This window comes from Stenella coeruleoalba, assembly GCF_951394435.1.
Source record: "Stenella coeruleoalba genome assembly, chromosome: 14".
NCBI classification, from domain to species: Eukaryota; Metazoa; Chordata; class Mammalia; order Artiodactyla; family Delphinidae; genus Stenella; species Stenella coeruleoalba.
In genome coordinates, this window is record NC_137160.1 from 40656558 (window position 1) to 40677581 (window position 21024).

General features: G+C 36.4%; 1 protein-coding gene across 15 annotated transcripts in view; it reads right to left on the reverse strand.

Annotated features, from left to right (window-relative positions):
* Positions 1-21024, reverse strand: part of DTNA (dystrobrevin alpha) — a 390818-nt gene that overhangs the window by 156503 nt on the left and 213291 nt on the right. The window contains exon 1 of one of the 15 annotated variants that reach the window (XM_079942544.1): positions 15022-15346. The exons of the other annotated variants lie outside the window; for them this stretch is intronic. The gene's annotated coding sequence lies outside the window, so the exon portion shown is untranslated. Of the gene's footprint in view, positions 1-15021; positions 15347-21024 lie in introns of those variants that run through there. 15 annotated transcript variants of the gene reach the window in all.

A 21024-nucleotide genomic window follows, 5' to 3' on the forward strand; every position in this document is an offset into this window, starting at 1 on the left:
TACAATTTTAAATACCAAAGGTGATAAATGTTGCAATTTAGAATGGCTGTTTTTTACATTTTAAGGAGAAGTACAAGCAGAAGGAAACCTAAAAAGCAGCGATATTCACTAAATAACTTCAGTTTAGCCAAATTGAAAAAAACTGTTGCTGACAATCATACACTCTGGCTTCATTTCTCCTGCCCAGACATTAATCATTGGTTCCCACAGAGAATTAGCCAGGGAAAGAGTATTTTTGATATCTCTGGTAGACAAGAAAAATGGTTAAACTCATGGGCAATGTTGGGTAAATGAGGGCTGTAAAGAAGATAGATGGTGAGTAACATGAAGACAAAACACATACCTAGGAATACAGCAGGACGTTGCATCAGGAAGATAAAATTGTATGCTGTTTGGCTGTTGTGTGAATATGAGCGAGAGTAGTTTAGGGGTCTCAGAATAATGTTCTTTTATAGGTTTTACGTAGGCATAAAGTATCTGCCTTGTTGCCTTTTGGTTTGGGCCATTTGAGTTATTTTAAATCTTCTCATTTAGATGTTAGAGGTTAGATCATTTTCTTAAATTCAAAAGAACTGCTTTACATATTTTTTTTTCATATTAGTTTCCCATATTGGGAATTGTAATTGCTGACTACTCTCTTCCATTCCCAAATAATCTTTTCATCAGATGTGTGAGAATCAGAATGATTACTTTTGAGGAGCTCAAAGAGACATTAATCAGGCAGTTAACACTTATTAAGTACCTACTGTGTACATAAACTTGAAAGTATTGATGAAAAAGAGGATTTAATCTGAATAATCTGAACAAATGCAAGAGCTCTTCATTTATAATAGCAAGTTTCTAAAAGCAAATAGCTGAGGAAATTTTTACTTTTAAAGATGAGACGGGTTCTGAGCGAAGCAGCATGCCTTACTAGATCAGTAAATTAAGATCCTATGCTTTCTTTGCACAAGAAAATATGCTCAAACAGCTAATTATTAGAGAAATGCAAATCAAAACTACAATGAGGTATCACCTCACAATGGTCAGAGTGGCCATTGTCAAAAAGTTTACAAATAATAAATGCTGATAGGGTGTGAAGAAAAGGGACCCCTCTTACACTGTTGGTGGGAATGTAAATTGGTGCTGCCCCTATGGAGAACAGTATGGAGGTTCCTTAAAAAACTAAAAATAGAGTTGCCATATGGTCCAGCAATCCCAATCCTGGGCATATATCTGGGAAAGACAGAAACTCTAATTCAAAAAGATACATGCACCCCAATGTTCATGGCAGCGCTATTTACAATAGCCAAGACATGGAAGCAACCTAAGTGTCCACTGACGGATGGGTACATAAGATGTGACACACACACACACACACACAGACACACACACACACACACACACACACACACACAATGGAACATTACTCAGCCATAAAAAAGAATGAAATAATGCCATTTGCAGCAACATGGATGGACTTAGGGTTTATCATACTAAGTGAAGTGAGTCAGACAGAGAAAGACAAATATATGATATCACTTCTATGTGGAATCTAAAAAAGTAATACAAACGAACTTGTTTATAAAACAGAAACAGACTCACAGACATAGAAAACAATCTTATGGTTACCAAAGGGGAAGGGGGGAGGGATAAATTAGGAGTTTGTGATTAACAGATAGACACTACTATATATAAAAGAGATAAACAACAAGGACCAACTATCTAGCACAGGGAACTATATTCAATACCTTGTAATAACCTATAATGGAAAAGAATCTGAAAAAGAATATATATACAAGCGTGTGTGTGTATAACTGAATCACTTTGCTGTATACCTGAAACTAACACAACATTGTAAGTCAACTATAATTCAATAAAAAAATTTAAAAAAAGATCTATGCTTTGCTTGCTAACTCAGTGCCTGCGAAACATACACTGAGCTTGATTCTCCTCCTCGTTCAAAAAGAAATGATGACATCATCTTCCTTGCAGGATTGTTAGGAGATTCAAATACAATGCAATCAAAATACTTTGCAAACAGTAAATCACAATACAAAATATTAGTTATTATGGTTAATAAGAGCCTGTTACTTCTCCGGATAATAAACTACATGTAACATTCACAGAGATTGCTTTGGAGACCCTATGGACCACTAGCATTATCAACACACTCCTCAATTGTTGAAAGAAACTACTGCCATTTAAGCTCATGGAGAAGTAGTCAACTGGGATGGGGATGCCAAAGTAGAAGACAAACATCCAGAGAGATTTTCCCACCCCATTCCCCCAGGCCACCCTTCCCTAGTAGCAGAGAGGTGGGAGGTCTGCTGGTCTCCTTTGTCATCCTCTTATTGGGGTCGGCAGCCTGGCACACTCGCCCAATGACATCATTAGCACCAACACTCTGAGGTCACAGATAAAGATAAGGTCACCCAGCTTGAGGCTCCACCTTGCCCTCTCTCTTCTGCAGTCTCCTGAATCCCTCTAAGGTCCCCACATGTCTACCGTCCTGAGCTGTGGTGTCCTCAAGCCTCCTTTGCCTCGTCTGCTGCCCATTTCTCATGTACCAGCCAGAGCAGCATCATTCTCTCCAGGAATTCCAGCACAACAGGGCTGTTGTTCCTGCACCACCTGTGTCTATGATGTCTAAGTATCTGTAATTCTGCACCTGTTGACGTTCTACTTCAGATAGATTTCACATCACCTAATCTTCTGTAACATTCTTTCGGTACAGAGGATGACAATCCACCTACCCCCAACTAACCCATATTATTGGGAAAGGAGATCAGAGCCCAAGTTTGCACCTGACCTTGTTCTAGGGGCTGGTTGGGTTCTGCCTGGAACCACTGCGTGACCTTGAGAACTCTGTTACCTATCCATCCCCTGTGACTAGTCTTTCCAGCCTCTGGCCTGATTCCTCTTCCTGGCTGTCAGCGGCTCACTAGCTCCCTTAGGTTATACAAATGTCAGAGCATTTAATTCCTAACAAGATGGCAATGAACAAATTGACATATTATTGAAATACCAAGCATGGAAGGGGATTTCACTTGCTCTCACTAATCACTCTCTGTCAAAAGGTCAAAGCTACATAGATGTGTATATGGAACATTTCTATGAGGCACATTCTTTGAGGTGAAAACTTCAACTGTGCCAGTCAAACAGATAGATAGTATTTGGATAGAAAGAGGATTCCTCCAATTTATAATGGCATGGTCATAAACAAAGCTTTACTTAAATTGACATAAGAAAAATCCAAAGCTGCCCTAAAAATGTTACTATTTCTGAGCAATGTTGTATAGAACAATATAAATACCAGAACGTTTTCTAAATCTTATTACATAATAATAATTGCTAACATCTTTAGGAATTTACCAAATGTCAGATACTTTGTAAGCACTTTACAAGTATTATCTCTTTACATATGATAGCTTTTACATAGATTAAGGCAAGATGGCATAGTGGTTGAACCGCACTAACTATAGCGCTCTCTCTCATCAACTGTACGCCCTTGGAGAGATTACTTAACCTCTCAGACTTAATTTCTTCATCTGTAAAATAAAGATGATTAAAGTACCTGATTCATGGGGTTATTGTGAGGATTAAAGGAAAAACAATAAGTACTTATATATATTTGGTGGTTTCTATGTGCTAGGTATTTTTCTCTAAATGAGGATAAATTAAAATTAAATGAGTTAAACAAAAAACATTTAGAATAGTATCTGGTGCTTAGAAAGTATTCTATTTTATTATATCAGAGAATTCACAGAACTTTCATATAATGTGCTCCTGTGTGTCTTCTAGTATGTTTGTGTTTCCCACTGTCATCCAAAATACTGGAAAGAATTCCACCGTCAGCCCATTGGCCAAATGGCTGCTATTCCCTCCTTACCTCCTCTGGCCGGCAGTTACCACCAAAGTCCTCCTTAATGTCAGGCTACTGTGCATCCCCTTCAGCAATACCCTCTCCTCCTCCCCCCAGCTCTTTATCTCCAAGACAACACTCCATCTCCTCCACCTTCTTTTTCTGCATTTTACCAGAATCGTAAGACTTTGGAAGAAATCAAAATTAATTTCTTGGGAAATGTAGATCTCTGATGCTGGAAGTACCAGCTTCTACTATCTTCCACCCATAGATGAACTTGGATACGCTGCCAAAAGAAAAAAAAAAATCTACCCAAATGGGGCAAAGGCAGGAGACTAATAATGTACCCAAATCAGAAATTCAAGTTGAAGACTGCTTTCACAATGATAAAGGGAACTGTCTTTTGAACTTTCAAAATGAGCTTTGATTATGTATTTTAAAAATTCTTGGATGTTGGAAAGAAAAAAAATCACTATTCATCAATATCAAAAAACAGTAAGATTTTTATGAAAGGGAAAATTTCATGAATATAAAGTTCCCACCTTAGTTATCTTACGTCTTCACATAGTATTGTGATGAGCCACACATTCAACAACATAGATGATGTAGTGACACTTGCTTCCAACAGAATGATTTATGCAGGCTAATCTTGTTAGGACAACTTGCATATTATAAAATATGCTGTTTCCTTGGCCACAATAATCTTGCTCTAGTGCTGTGTATAGGAATTGACACTTTTCAGGGAGGCTTAAAAAAATAAGTCAGATGTTCTCTACCTGACTTACTGTAAAGACAGACACCTGACACAACACCTGACAAAGGAGTCAAACAATCTCCTTTTCAAGTTCCACTGCTACTTCCTTAGCTCAGAACCTCTCTTATCCTTGTTCTGGATTGTAGCATTAACAACTTCTTCACTTATTTCCATCCATCAAGTATGTCTTCCCTCTAGTCTATTTTCTGTGCTGCTGACGGTATGAATCTCCTTAAATGTATATAGTTAACCAGATTATTCAGGATAAAGCAGTTTAAATTCCATAGAAGAGAGATAACACTCAGCAGAGGTGGAGACTCAGCATGGCTTAACAGGGCTGCCTCTGGCCTGAGGTCCCAGCTTGCTACTTACTGGTGATGCAGTTTTCTTATCAATAAATGAGGGCGATATTTGCTTCATAGGTTGTGGTGAGAATCAAATAAAATAATGCATGAAAAGTGCTTGGCCTAATTCTAAGTGTCCAGTACGTGGTTATTGTGATTGTGAAGATGATGTGATGACGATGGTGGTAATGATGATAATGGTGGTGGTGATGGTGATGGTGATGGTGGTGATGGTGGTGGTGATGGTGGTGGTAGTGGTGATGATGGTGCTGGTGGTGATAGTGGTGGTGGTGGTGGTGATGATGGTGGTGATGGTGGTGGTGATGATGATCTGGTGATGCCTGAACATCTTTCTGAATTCTATCCTCGTTACATCTTCATGACTAGCTTACATTTCCAGAGATTTCTGATTCTCATTTCTCCCTGATTTTTCTATACTGTTCCCTCTCTATAAATTCTCTTTTCCCCAGCCTCCTATTTAATGCATATTACTTTAAAAGTTTATCCCAGTGCTTCCTTCTTCACAAAGCACTTTCTCACCCCTCCTCTATAATATCTGTTCTGTATCATATGACTCCTAATCATATTCCAAGGAAACTCTTCATCTAGGGACTCTGGAGAGACATTATCTTTTCAATGTCAAGTACAGTGTCTGATTTTAAAATAACAGAAAAAAAATATTTTGGTCTCTGCCCTCAGTTGCTGGCACAGAGCTCCTAAAATCCTTGTAATTTCTTAAGTGATAAGAACACTAGCAGCATCTTTTGTGCTAATATTTGGTTTTTGTTCATGGTTCCTGATGCCAAGCTCCTAAGTCCTTTGGAATTTTCTAGATGATAGGAGTTTTGTTTTAATGAGGTGACTCTGGGTGGGTTCTTGGGTAGCTTTGGGATGGAGGCTGGTCACCAGAAAGACCAAGCCATGATTAGAAGCTTGGAACTTTTAGCCCCATCCCTATCCTCCAGGAGAGGAACTGGGGATTGAGTTAATGAATGATCATGCCTACATGATGAAGCTTCCATGAAAATTCCAAAAGCATGGGGTTTGGAGAACTTCTGGGTTGGTGAACACATCCATGTGCTGGGAAGGTGCTGTATCCCAACTCCACAGGAACAGAACTGCCTGTGCTTGGGACCCTTTTGGAGCTCACCCATGTATCTCTTCATCTGCTGGTCATCCGTATCCTTTATCATATTCTTTACTATACAATAATATTATACAATACTATACAATAAACCAGTAAACATAAGTGTTTTCCTGAGTTCTGTGAGCTGATCTAGCAAACTATTGAAACGGAGGAGGTGGTTGTGGGAACCTCCCAATTTGTAGCCAGTCTGTGAGAAGCACAGGTGACAACCTGGACTTGCAACTGGCATGTGAAGTAGGAGTGGGGGCAGTCTGTGCAACTGAGCCCTTACCCTGAGGGATCTGACACTGACTCCAGGCAGTTAGTCATAATTGCTTGGTTTGGAAAATCCATACATCTGGTGTCAGCACGTAATAGCGAAGAACAAATCTGACCCCATATTAGATCTGTTCCTTTTGCTTTAGCTTTTGTGCTTTGTTGACCTGTGCTTAGTCATGCTGGCTCTGCACCTTTCGTAAAAGAATGTTGCCTATAGCCTGAAATCCACAGGATGGCCTATTCTCATGGTTCTGACCTTTAAGAGTCCATTCATATACAGATAAAAAGTTGCAGAACAGAGAATAACATTTGTTTTGTTGGACATTTACAGGTACATCGTGACCTGGCCTACATGGACAGCTGCAAGAACAAAGGATTCCTCCACCAGAAGTCTGCAACAACCAACCTCGCCCCTCCCTTGCCTTTAAAAGTGCTTTGCTGACACCCTTTCAAGAGTTTGGGTTTTCTTTTCAGCACAAGCCACCCGTCTCCTTGCATGGCCCTGCAATAAACCTTTCTCTGCTCCAAACTCCAACGTTTCGATTTGTTTGGCCTCACTGCCCGTCGAGCACATGAGGTAAGACGTGTTATTGGTAAGAAGTGTTGTGAGTGTGGTAGTAGTGTGAGAATAAGGGAAAATAGTGCATTTTTTCTTACACACTGACACATATAAATTCAACCTAAGTGGTTTTTTTTAATCAACGAGAAAGTGAATGAACACTAGAATTCTTGAGTGAGCAAGGCTAAGGAATATTTGAGACCAAGACTTCTATGGGAAACCTTGGACTTAACAGGCTCCAGAATCAAAGTATCTCTCTGATCAGTATGGAAGGGAAATTTCATAAAGAATATTCACCTTTTCATCCTATGTCACCCTAATTCATCATAGATGCTTGAAATGAATTCATACATTAAATTAAATACAAACTTAAATAATTACATAGAAAATCCTCACAGATTTATTGTGCTTAATTCTAGAGCTGCACTGTCCAAGAGGAAAGCACTTGTCAAATGTGGCTATTTAATTTAAATTACTTAGCATTAAATAAAATTAGAAATATAGTTCCTTAGTCATGCTAGTGTTATTTTCAGTGATTAGCAGCCACATGTGGCTAGTAGTTACTGTACTGGACAGTGTAGACACAGAACATTTCTAACACCACAGAAGTTTCCATTGAACAACACTCCTCTAGATTTCTGCCATCTCCACTACACCTAAATGCTAGACTACAGTTGACATCAATTATCCTCTGCCATCCTTATATGAGCAGAAATTTCTTTTAAATGAAATTCAAACAATAACAATTGGGAAGCATATCCTATTCAAAATATTATGCTGTTTTCTATCAAAGTCAAGCCATTCCAGATTTCACCATCTGGCACTTTGTTTCAGTGCAATTATAAAAATGTACTCTCTCTCCCCCAATTTGATAGGGGACTTTTAATTTAAAACATCAGTTGTGAAGACAAATGCATATATGTGGATAAAGGGATTGATAAACTTTTCTACTCTCTAACATTAGCATTTGAATAATGCCTTATATTTGTATACTTAGATTATCTCAGCTAGTCCACAGTAGGACCCAGGCGTTCTGACTCAAGTCAAGACCCTTTTCTCTACAACTTGCTGCCTATACATGTTCTAACTAAAAAGAGGAGCAGTGAAGCAGGTTTAGCTTTAGGTAAGCACAGAGCCATGTCTATGACTTCTTACAGCTTTAGAGCTATCAGAGCAGAAACATAAGCTGGCATGTTTGTTACATTTCTCAGATATTTTTTTTCATAATGACTGGCCTTGTTTATACTCATAAACATCACAACAATGAAAAACCCTGTGTATATGCTTGACCTTTTATTTTGTTAGGATATTTTCCTAGTAGTAGAATTGTTGGGTCCAAGGGTGTGTAATTTTTAAAGCCTTTGTTACACATTTCTAGGCTGACCCCCTCCCCAATGTGTCAATTTATACTCTCAATAGCAGCATTTTCCACCTCTTCCTAACACTGGGTGTTATCACCCTCTCTCCTCCTCTTGCTTCTCTCTTTTAAAAATATTTGCTAAAGATTAAAATGGCATTTCTTTGTTTAATTTGTAGGTATTTTAAAAATAATAGTGAATACAACACCAAAGACATGATCCATGAAAGAAATAATTGATAAGCTGAACTTCATTAAAATTAAAAATGCTGCTCCGTGAAAGACAATATCAAGAGAATGAGAAGACCAAGCCAGAGACTGGAAGACAATATTTGCAAAAGACACATCTGATAAAGGACTGTTATTCAAAATATATAAATAACTCTTAAAACTTAACAATAAGAAAACAATCTGGTTAAAATATGAGCCAATGACCTAAACAGACACCTCACCAAAAAAGATATACAGATGTCAAACAGGCATATGGAAAATGTCTACATCATATGTCATTAGGGAAATGCAAATTAAAACAATGAGATATCACTACACACCTATTAGAATGGCCAAAGTCCAGAATACTGACAACACTAAATGCTGGTGAGATGTGGAGCAACAGGAACTCTCATTCATTGCTGGTAGGAATTCAGAATGGTATAGCCACTTTGAAAGACAATTTGGTGGTTTCTTACAAAACTAAACATACTCTTACCACATATTCTAGTAATTGCACTCTTTGTTATTTATCCCCCAAAAGCTGAAAACTTATTTCCACACAAAAACCTGCACATAGATGTTTAGAGCAGTTTTATTTACAATTACCAAAACTTGGAAGCAACCAAAATGTCCTTCAGTAGGTGAACAGATAAACTGTGGTACATCCAGACAATGGAATATTATTCAGTGCTAAAAAAATGAGCTATCAAGCCATGAAAAGACCCATGTCTTTTAAGGAAGGAAAGTTAAATTAAGGAAACTGAAATGCATATTATAAAGTGAAAGAAACCAATATGAAAAGGCTATATACTGTATAATTCTAACCACCTGACATACTGGAAAAGGCAAAACTATAGCAACAGTAAAAAGATCAGTTGTTTCCACAATGAGATGGGGGAGGGGTTTGTGTGTGTGGGGAGAAGAGATAACTAGGCAGAGCACAGAGGATTTTTAGAGCAGTGAAAATACTCTATATGATATTATAACAATGGATATATATATATATATATATAAAATGTACATCACCAAGAGTGAACCCTAAGGTAAACTATGAACTTTGGGTGATTATTATATGTCAATGTAGGTTCATCTTTGGTAAAAAATTTTGTACCATTCTGGTGACTGGTGTTGATAATGAGGGAGGTCATGCAGGTGTGGGGACAGAGAGTATATGGGAAATCTCTGTACTGCCCCCCTCAATTTTGTTGCAAATCTAAAACTGCACTAAAAAAAGGTCTTAAAAAATTAGTGCATAGCCAGGACATGGAAGCAACCTAAGTGTCCATCAACAGATGAATGGATAAAGAAGATGTGGCACATATATACAATGGAATATTACTCATTCACAAAAGGAAACGAAATTGAGTTATTTGTAGTGAGGTGGATGGACCTAGAGTCTGTCATACGGAGTGAAGTAAGTCAGAAAGAGAAAAACAAATACCGTATGCTAACACATATATATGGAATCTAAGGGAAAAAAAAAAAAGGTCATGAAGAACCTAGGTGTAAGATGGGAATAAAGACACAGACCTACTAGAGAATGGACTCGAGGATATGGGGAGGGGGAAGGGTAAGCTGTGACAAAGTGAGAGTGTGGCATGGACATATATACACTACCAAACATAAAATAGATAGCTAGTGGGAAGCAGCCGCATAGCACAGGGAGATCAGCTTGGTGGTTTGTGACCACCTAGAGGGGTGGGATAGGGAGGGTGGGAGGGAGGGAGATGCAAGAGGGAAGAGATATGGGAACAGATGTATAACTGATTCACTTTGTTATAAAGCAGAAACTAACACACCATTGTAAAGCAATTATACTCCAATAAAGATGTTAAAAAAAAAAAAAGAGAAGAGAGCTGGGCATTAAGACTTGGTAGACTCCAATAAATGCTGAGGAGGAGAAATCAACAATGGAGGCTCTGAACGAATGGTCTATGAGGTAGAAGGAAAATCAAAGAGATATGATGCCCTTAAAGCCAAGTGAAGAAATATTTCAAGAAAGAGGAAATGACCAACTGTGTCAAACACTGCTGGCGGTTAACAAGATGAAACTGAAAAATTATCATTGGACCTGGAAACATGAAGATTGATTACTTTGCCAAAGTTATAAAGCCTGAATGGAGTGAATATAAGGGGGAATATGAGGATAGGAAATAAAATAGAGATAATAGACAACTCTTTTGAGGAGTTCTGCAGTAAGGTGGAATTGAGAAATAAAGAAGCTTTTGCAAGGGGGAAAAAAAATTAGTGCTGTTCTCTTTCTTATTGATTTATGAGATTTCATTATATATTACAGATACCTTTTCTCTTTCATGTATGTTGCAAATATTGATTCTAGTTTGCTATTTGACTTTTAGTTTTGCTTATAGCATTTTCCAGAAGTAATGTTTCATATAACCATTCCTTTATGGTTTCTGCCTTTGAAGGCATACTGCTCTATCTCAAGTTCTATATTTTCTTCTACTTCTTTGATGGATCCACATTTTATATTGGAATTACTAATCCATCTGCTATTATTTTTTTCATGTGAGGGTAGGTAGAGGCAAATGGTTTTTCTAAGTATAATTTTTCCCCAAACAAACCCAAATTAGTAAGTTTCAGACATGAAATATCATTGTTATTTAAAACAAATAATTAAAAATTTAAAAGATAATTAAGATATTTATATGGTGTCAAGAGCGAACATTTTATAATGTAAGTGCCAAGTAGAGGGGAATAATAATATCACTCTAAAATATATCAAGCTAATATTATCATGAAAGTGAAACCAGTTGATTGTACCATTTTATATATTAAAAATGTAACAAATTGTTCATTCCTAGCAATGCACTTACTCTTTTCCTATCAGATACTGGCCCACACATTGTACAATTATTGGTGAGTTTAATCTTTACTGATGGAAGCCTCTATTGCTTATTGAACAAAGTCAACATCATTTATAATGAACTCTGAGAAGACCATAACAAGCACTTATTGTTAGTGATTTGTAAATGCTATTAATGGAATTAATGAAAGTTGGGAGGAAATATCTGAAAATCATACCACCTATTAGAAATTTTCCATTTCTTTCTTAAAAACATTGGCCTTTGACTACATACAGAGCTTACAGCTTTCTAATGAAGTCTGTCTTTCTCTCTGAATTAACCATTATTGCCATTATAATCACCATCATGATCATGATCGTGATACAATTACTCTTTTTTTCATTTGAAGTATTTAAGAATATTTTAAAAGAGTCCAATTTTTTCATACAAAAAACCACATGGTTGTCAATAATAAAATCCACTTTAATGAAGTCATAGGTTTAAAAATAGCAACACCTAAAAGTAGAATATCTAGCTGATATTGAGTCATCATTCATTGGCCTGATCTTCATCTATTTCAGAAACATTGCCTTGGGGTGGAAAAATTATCATTAGTTTTGTTGAAGAGCCTATAATAGTCAATATGATTCTTCTTTATCATGACTCTTGAACAACTATCTCCTTAACAGAGGTAAATGTTTGCAGATAATTAGCTATTTGTCTGTGAGGCTAGGGAACTCTAGAAATTAGAGCTAAAATGTTAAGAAATACTCCCATTCAAAATTAACAATAAAGCATGATTTAAACAAGAGCTGACAAAAATGATTCAATCAAAACATCTTTGCAAAATTTCTAATTTAAAGCAAGAACATCAAAAGTCATTTTGCTTCTTAAGACTATAAGTATTCCATACAGCCGTTATGGAAAACAGTGTGGAGGTTTCTATAAAAACTCAAAATAGAGCTACTGTATAATCCAGCAATCCCTCTTCTGAGTATATATCCAAAGGAAATTAAATCAGAACCGGAAGAGATATCTGTGCTCCCATGTTCATTGTAGCATTAATCGCGATAACCAAGATATGGAAACAATCTAAGTGTCTGTCAGCAGATGAATAGATAAAGAAATTGTGGCATATACTTACAATAGAATACTATTCAGCCTTAAAAAAGAGTAAGATCCTGCCATTTACAACAAAACAGATGAACCTGGAAGACACTATACTAATGAAATAAGGCAGACACAGAAAGAAAACTACTGTATGATCTCACTTATATGTGGAATCCAAACAAGGTCAATACATAGAAGCAGAGGTTAGAATGATGGCTACCAGGGGATATGGGGTGAGGGAAACAGAGATGTTGGTCAAAGGGTATGAAGTGGCACTTATACAGGATGAACTAGTCTAGAGATCTAATGTACAGCCTGGTGATTAGAGTTAATAATTCCGTATATTGTATAACACAAATTTGTTAATAGATTTCAGGTGCTCTCATCACACACACAAAATGGTAACTATTTGAGCAGAAGATATGTTAATTAGCTTGACTGTAGTTATCATTTCACTACATACATGTATATCAAATCATGTTGTATACCTTAAATACATACAATTCTTATTAAAAAATAAAATTTAAAAGGAGCTTCCATCTTCTGGACCTCTCAGTTATGATAACCTTAAAAATGGACATGTGCATATGGCCTAGTGTCAAGTGTATAAAAATCACAAAAATTGGGTATATATTGATTTTTATACACTTCTAGCTCTAATGCCTAAGCTAGCTGATATCTTAGCCCAAAACAGGAAGGACTGAAACATATTCAGCTATAGGAATTTGTTTTCATTTCAATTAATAGAAAGGAACTATTCATGCCTTACCACATACTTGAAACATGGAAAAGTGGAATGCTAGTATTCTTTGCTAACTTCACCTCATCCACACTATACTTTCTCTCTTTTTTGTATATAGAGGTTTAACCCATTCCAATACTGAGAGAAAGAAGAAAGCTTGGTTAAGAGATCATTCACACTTTTAGCTTTACCTTTTGTCTATTTTTCTTTGCTTGTGTCTTCTCTCTGTGTCTCTCTGTGCCTTTCTCTCTCTCTCCCTCTTTCAACCTCAGGTACTGCCAATACCTTGTGAGAATTTCACAATTTAAAATATTTTACCAGGTACCATCTTTCACCAATTCTTGGTAATTTCCTATTTTTAAGTAATAACAACTTAGGCTTGTGAAAATATTTTGGAGGACATGCTCATAGCTTGTTCTGTATCCAAAGCAACAAAGGGAAAAAAGAAAGAATGAATTTGAATACAAGTATGAACATTTTACAAATGTTACAAATGTGCTATTATAATGCTTTTGATATTTGTTACCATGAAAATACTTCCCCTTATTTGAAATCATGGCAAAAAATTGTTTTGAATAATTATGACTCCTTGCTCAAATTTAGAAGATGGCCTGAATGTATGAAAACTAGAGAGACTAAGAAAATAGCAATGAAAATCACAGAGCATAAATGAATTTTAAAAAATCTAAGTGTCCCTTTTTGAAGAAAGAGTGGTATAGGACTAACCCTGGGATAATTTATTGGATTTTATCCTAATAGGTGCCAATTAGTGGCAAATAAATTGCTTTTAGCTAAGAAAGTATTTTTCAAAAGTACTTTTCAAAGCCTCTCCTATAAGAAAACACTCCAGTGAATACTGGGCAGTGAATACCCTTGAATAACGGTGGGTTCTGCTAGTGTTTAGTTAGGTTTTGTCTCTGAAGCTGCCAAGACAACTTTGTTCAAGGAGGAGAAAAGTTGCCTGGGTTAGCCCTTAACTAAAAAATGAAACTAAATCCTAATGGCTTATGAGAAAGCTAAACATCAAACATCAGGAACAAGAAATCAAAACAAGTTATTCATAAATTTTCTTCTTCTTTAACTTGCTCCGCACATACCAAAGCCTCCCCTTTTGAAGCAAGCTGCTGGGGTGATACGTAAACAACGCAATGAGGAGTCGCCTGTGCTCTGGGACCTGATGCTTCACGGAGCCACACTGAATTGTTTACATTCGGCTCTAACCAGCCTCTAAGCAAAAGAGTTCATTTTCTACTACCCCGTATTGTATTTACTTCTATTTTCATATCCCCTATGACACATACGACCACAGTGTCTGAAAGAATGGAATATTAATGGAAATAAAATACATTGTAAAAATTACAGATAAAACCGAACTCTTTGTGTTGGATAAGGTTGGTAGTAATAGAAAGAAAGAGGAATGGAAGCCCAGATAGAATAAATACACTGAATAACATGCTGGAGAACTTGGTCCTACGGCTTCATTTAATATGAGACAAGCAGCTTTGGATCCATGCCACTAATAAGGTGTCCTCTAAGAAAAGTGGACCGTTTTCAAAGAAGAAAACAAGGAAACACTTTTCTCAGGTTTACATTGATCCAAAGATGCGAATTATTGCATTCTTATGACTTCCTTTCCAGTTTTCTTTCTTTGACTTGCATGCACACCCTCACCCATAATACCATAGAACTATACAATTTCACAATGTTTCAGACTTTCAAATTAAAAACAGATGAAATCGGAGGTGGGGGAGTTGGGGTATGGAGACAGGAGAAATTTGTCCTGTGCCCATGTGGGGGGCGGGTGACAGTGAAATTCCACCCGGCAAGTTATGCCACTGCAACAGAAGAAGTAAGAGGAGGTCAGTTTCATAGATTCAACTGAACCTTACCTGGTTTTGTAGTTAAATGCAGCAACATGCCCCTAATTCTTCCTCTAAAGTACTACATATGCTGAAAACTAGAGTATTTGACCTTACACATTTCCACAGAAGAAACTCCAAAGTAACCTTTAACTTCAATAAAACGCTGTGTTCATTCTTCCCCTTGTGCTCAACACACAGCAATCTAATACACCTCATCATGTGGTCCGTTACCATGGTAGCAATGAATCCAGCTGCTGAAATACAAAAGACTGACAAAAAGTTGCTTTTTTCCCCTCCACCCACCCTGACAAAGTCAGGTTTTTTTTTCCTGCATGACAAGTTTAATTTGAATATGTTTCAGTTGCTGACTCAACTTCATGAACAAGGAAAAAAGAAAAAGAAAAATGAATAACAGAGATGTAAGAATAAACGGGCTCCCAGGACATTTAAACCAACTAGTGAAATACCTATATGCACTTTTAAGTTGCCACTAATCCCTTGAAATACTGATCATTATCTACTACTTCTGCTGACCAAATATTTTGAAGTGACACTTACTAACTCATTGGAAATGCAGCATTAATCTCACTGCATCTTTAAAAATATTTTTAAAAATACATGAAATGACTCAATAAACACAGACACTGAAAATCACTACATCATTATATGAAGGGCTAGTCTCAAAGTATTTTTCTAGGGCAAACTTCTAATCACAGCTCAGAGGTGGGAGGTAAAATTCTTCATTTTCTTTTCATCGAAACCCTGTGTTTAACTGCTACTTAAACAGATTAGATTTCAGTTGTATTTAAAATGCTCGTAGATTTGAATCTTGGAGCCTAATCCATCTACTAGAATCAACCAAACTATATCTGGGGGCTCTATATTAAAAATAGAGATCTAGGTGTTGGGATAATATCAACTCTGAACAATCCTGGGATCCCCAAACCAATGGCTACATAATTAAGATTTAAGGAATCACCTCCATTTTCTTCCCAATACTTTAGGAAGGCTGATGGAGGAGTCCTGGATGACTGGGGCTTCACCTTATTTCAGCCGCTGTTCTTCCCTCCCACCATAGGGGTCTGTCCTCCAGCCAGCGACTGCTTTGTCCCTCAGGCCTTGCACTGCCACCCTGCTTCCACAATCTTGCTTACTTCCTAAATTTAGCTCATATTTCATAATAATGTGTTTATATACCTAACTTCTCTCTTTAGATATGGACTCTCCTAGGAAGGGAGATGTCTTACTCATCTTTATACACCAAGTAATCAGCAACAGTTTTGGCCCAATGGAGTGCTCAGGGGCTATTTATTATTTTCTTTTTTTTTTTTTTTTAATTATAGTTGATTTACAATGTTGTGTTAGTTTCTGGTGTACAGCAAGGTGATTCAGTTTTTAATATGCATAAATAATAAATATATTTATTCTTTTTCATATTCTTTTCCATTATGGCTGATTGCAGGATACTGAATATAGTTCCCTGGGCTATACAGTAGGAGTTTGTTGTTTATCTATGTTTATCTATTTTAAATATAATAGTTTGTAGTTTCTAATTCCAAACTCCTAATTTATCCCTCTCCCACACCCTTTCCTCTTTGGAACCATAAGTTTGTTTTCTGTGTCTGTGAGTCTGTTTCTGTTTTGTCAATAAGTTCATTTGTGTCATATTTTAGATTCCACATATAAGTGATATCATATGGTATTTGTTTTTCTTTTTCTGACTTATTTCACTTAGTATGATAATCTCTAGGTCCATCCATGTTGCTGCAAATGGCATTATTTCATTCATTTTTTATAGCTGAGTAATGTTCCATTGTATATATACCACACCTTCTTTATCCATTCATCTGTCTATGGACATTTATTTTGTTCCCATGTTTTGGCTATTGTAAATAGTGCTGCTATGAACATTGGAGCTCGTATCTTTTTGAAGTAGAATATTTTCTACTTCAAGATACTTCTTGTATCTTTTTGAAGTAGATTTTTCTTCAGATATATGCCCAGGATGGGATTGCTGGATCATATGGTAGCTCTATTTTTAGTTTTTTAAGGAACCTCCATCCTGTTCTCCATAGTGGCTGCACCAATTTATATTCCCACCAACAGTGGAGGAGGGTTCCCTTTTCTCCACATCCTCTCCAGCACTTATTATTTGTAGACTTTTTGATGATGGCCATTCTGACTGTTGTGAGGTGGTACCTCATTGTAGTTTTGATTTTCATTTCTCTAATAATTAGCAATGTTGAGCAGCTTTACATATGCCTATTAGCCACCTGTATCTGTATGTCTTATTTGGAGAAATGTCTATTTAGGTTTTCTGCCCATTTTTTGATTGGCTTTCGTTGTTGTTGTTATTGACCTGTATGAGCTGTTTGCATATTTTGGAAATCAATCCCTTGTCGGTGGCACTGTTTGCAAATATTTTCTCCAAGTCCGTAGGTTGTCTTTTCATTTTGCTCAGTTGCTATTTCTTAAATGGATACAGCAGGAAATGAATGTTTTATCTTAGTGCCATGGAGGAAACCTCAGCTCCTCCAGAACTGTGTTCAAAGCTTTCCCTCTTGTGGTTAAACCCTTAAGAGGTCTGCACAGGTTTTTCCTTAATATTCTATACCACAAAAGGACTTGGACAGTAGGAGCTCAGAGTTCTTAAGAAGATCAATCGTGGACTTACCCAGATGTGGGTGTTAAACACAGCTCCCGCCCGCCCGTGCTAGTTTGGGATCTTGGAGAGATTATTTAACCTCTCTAAACCTAGATTACTCTTCTGTAAACTTCCTACTTTAAAGAGTTATGAAAAAATATTAAATAAGATAGTTCAAGGGAAGTAACAAGCAGTGAGCTTGGAAACAAACTAAATGCTCAATAAATCATTGCTTGTACTATTTGGTAAAAATGTTTATGATTTTTTAACAAGAGGGACAATGAGAAAGTGCATTGACACCTGACTTTCTCTTGCTGATACAACTGTCATTTTCAATCAGATACACATTATCGATCATTTGCTTCATAGTATAAGTTTGGGTAAGGACACAGCATGAATACAGCGGCCATTTCAGGCAAATATCTAGGGTTGCTTGCTCCCACCTCCAAACCAGCTAGGGGGGGATAACCAGTCAAAAGGTTGTTATTGTAAAGCAATTATACTCCAATAAAGATGTTAAAAAAAAAAAAAGGTTATACATACTCTCAGTGCAAAACGGACTGTGGGAAGAATGTTAAACTTGGTAGTCAATTAAAATTTTCTTTTAAATATGAAAGAAAAACACATTAAGGAAAGCAGTTCATTTTGTTACCTGGATTCTCAAGAAATGGTCTATATGTTATTTATTAGTGTTTTTTTTCAAATTAAAATGGGGTATAAAGAACTTTTATCATAAAGAGCTTCGGATTAGAAACTACATACATAGATTGCATTTTAAACAATTTATCAGTGTTGGATTGACAGTAGCCTTCAAAAGATCACCCTTACAGCAGTAATTAACACAATATTGTAAATCAACTATACTTCAATTAAAAAAAAAATCACCTTCATCTGTAACAAGGGCTGTAAACTGCCCACCAATACAGCCTTTTAGCTGTTTTTCTCCACAGTCATCTAACTCAGGAAATTACCTGACACCAAAGCCAACTGCATTGGAAAATTAGCATCAAAATCCCTTTGAAGACATAGTGCAAAGAAGCAGCCAGGGGTTAAGAAAGACCCGTGGGAGAGAAAAAACTTTCATTGCAGGAAGTTGTCAGAAAGAATAAAATGAATGTTGCACACAGCAAGATTTCTCTAACATTATTAAAAAAAAAAAAAAGCCCTACAATGAATCCGTAGAGATTATTAAAATAGCTTTGGCACTGCTACAAATCTGAAAAATCCTTAAGTGTTGTGATTCATGACGACACAATTCTATAAAGCACATAAGTGAGGCAGAAAAAGAGGCAAGAAGCACCTACACTGGAAAATCAGCACCCCCTAATCCTCTTCAGGACAGCTGATGAAGGAAAGGCTAACAGGACCACAATTTGAATAATTCATAACTATTCTCATGTGTGGCTGGCTGAACAGAAACTCACTGCTTGCATTCACTTCTTTGGGAGTCTCTACTGTGTGCCTTTTTTTCTCCTACCGATTGGTTATGTATTTGATTCTTCTTCATTTTGTAAATTTAAGAGCATATCGTTTATGTAGTTAATGTAGACTGCTACTAGAGCATTTAATATGATTAGCAAACATCCTTTGTCAGGGGCTAAAGCGACTGGTTTGATTGTCTCTCTTAAGATGTCAGTATATTTGGTTTCACAAAGTTTTAAATCCTCTTTTGCAAATGTTAAGATTAACTTCTCGCTCAGTGTGAACAAAATTTGTAATATAACCTGTGCTGGTGTGACCCACTTAATTTCATATGAAGAATTTAATCACCTAGGGAGAAACAGTTTTTGTGACATCATGCTTCAGAATACTGTCCACCAGGAAGTTGATTTGCCAAGCCCTGGACCCAGAGACATGGGAGGGAGCTTACAAGGTTACTTGCTTCACTGCTCTCTCTTCAGACGGGAGGGCACCTAATTTCCCACAAACTCAAGGTAACAACATAGGCTCAGAGGTCACGAGCTTGAATTAAACAGCATGGCTACAAAAAACTGCCTGCTAATGTCAATGAAATTAAAACAAGACAAAACAATTTGAACCCCTACAAAGGTAATTTTCTTCAGGTCATATTTTTAAACTGTTATTTATTTTATAATACCACAAAGTGCTTTATTGTTAGGGCACTGGTTTAAATCAAATAAGAAAACTTGTTAACAGCAACAAAAAAAGATTGTGATCTACTGAACAGTTCTTGCAAGAACAGAGTTTCCTGGGCTGCTTTGAGCAGCAGACCTAAAAAATATTAATCGGATTAGTATCTATTCTATTCATGAAAATTTCTTATGAAAGAACAAGGCTATTGAAAGCCATTTCAATTTAGATAGCTCAATATCAAAATATTCTATTTTACCCTTAAGATGTTTTCAAAACATGCACTCCTTTTTTGAATTGTAATAATGTTGCTATAAATAATGATTTCTTTGTGTTTTTCTACTGTTGACACATCACAAAAATTACCTGTTTTTAAATAGCACTGTGAAATTGATGGCTACATATTCTACAGGTAACTTATTTGTAAACCTGGGATCATTTTGCCCTACTCACTTATGGAAATTTATGCCCAAATTTCTGTTTGTTTGTTTTTCATCTCTCTAACATTCATAATTATATAGTTATATTCTGGATTTTTCCTTAGCAAAAAACATCCTTGGTTTTTAAACTTAATAGTAAAAACCCATACTTGTCCATTTTCTCACTAAAAGGTAATATTACAGGTCCTATGTAGAGAAGTTGAAAAATGTGATTTATGAAACAACCTTAAAACACATATAATTCAACTATCTGAGGTAACAAATACTGACATTTTGCTGTATTGTACTTCTTTAATTTATATGTTAAAAATCTTGGATAATTTTGAAAATTGCTTTCTTTTGCTTAATGAAAGACATGTAAAATAAGCACACTATGTATTATATATTCTTTGAAAATATTTTTTAATAGTTGTATAAAATCCTACTATTTGGATGTATCAGAATTTATTTAGCCATCCCTTATTGTTAAATATATTTTTAGTCTTTTCCAGGTTTCCTATTATAAGCAATATACCTTTGCACATAAACCTTCAGTTGTATCTTGGGTTACTTCCTTAGAATAGATTACTGTGGGGGAGGGGAGAATAGATTACTGTGGGGGAGGGGATTTGGGGGGAAAGATAAAAAGAGAAGCAAATGTGATTCAAGAGAACACATAGCGAAGTTACTTAGGAAGTAAGAGAAAAAGAATATGAGAGAAAGACCACTATAGAGAAAATTAAATAAACTGAGATGAGTAACAAATTAATTTGAAATTTCATGCTATAAAAGTACTTGAGGATAGCCTCATCCACCAGAAGGCAGACAGCAGAAGCAAGAAGAACTACAATCCTGCAGCCTGTGGAAGGAAAACCA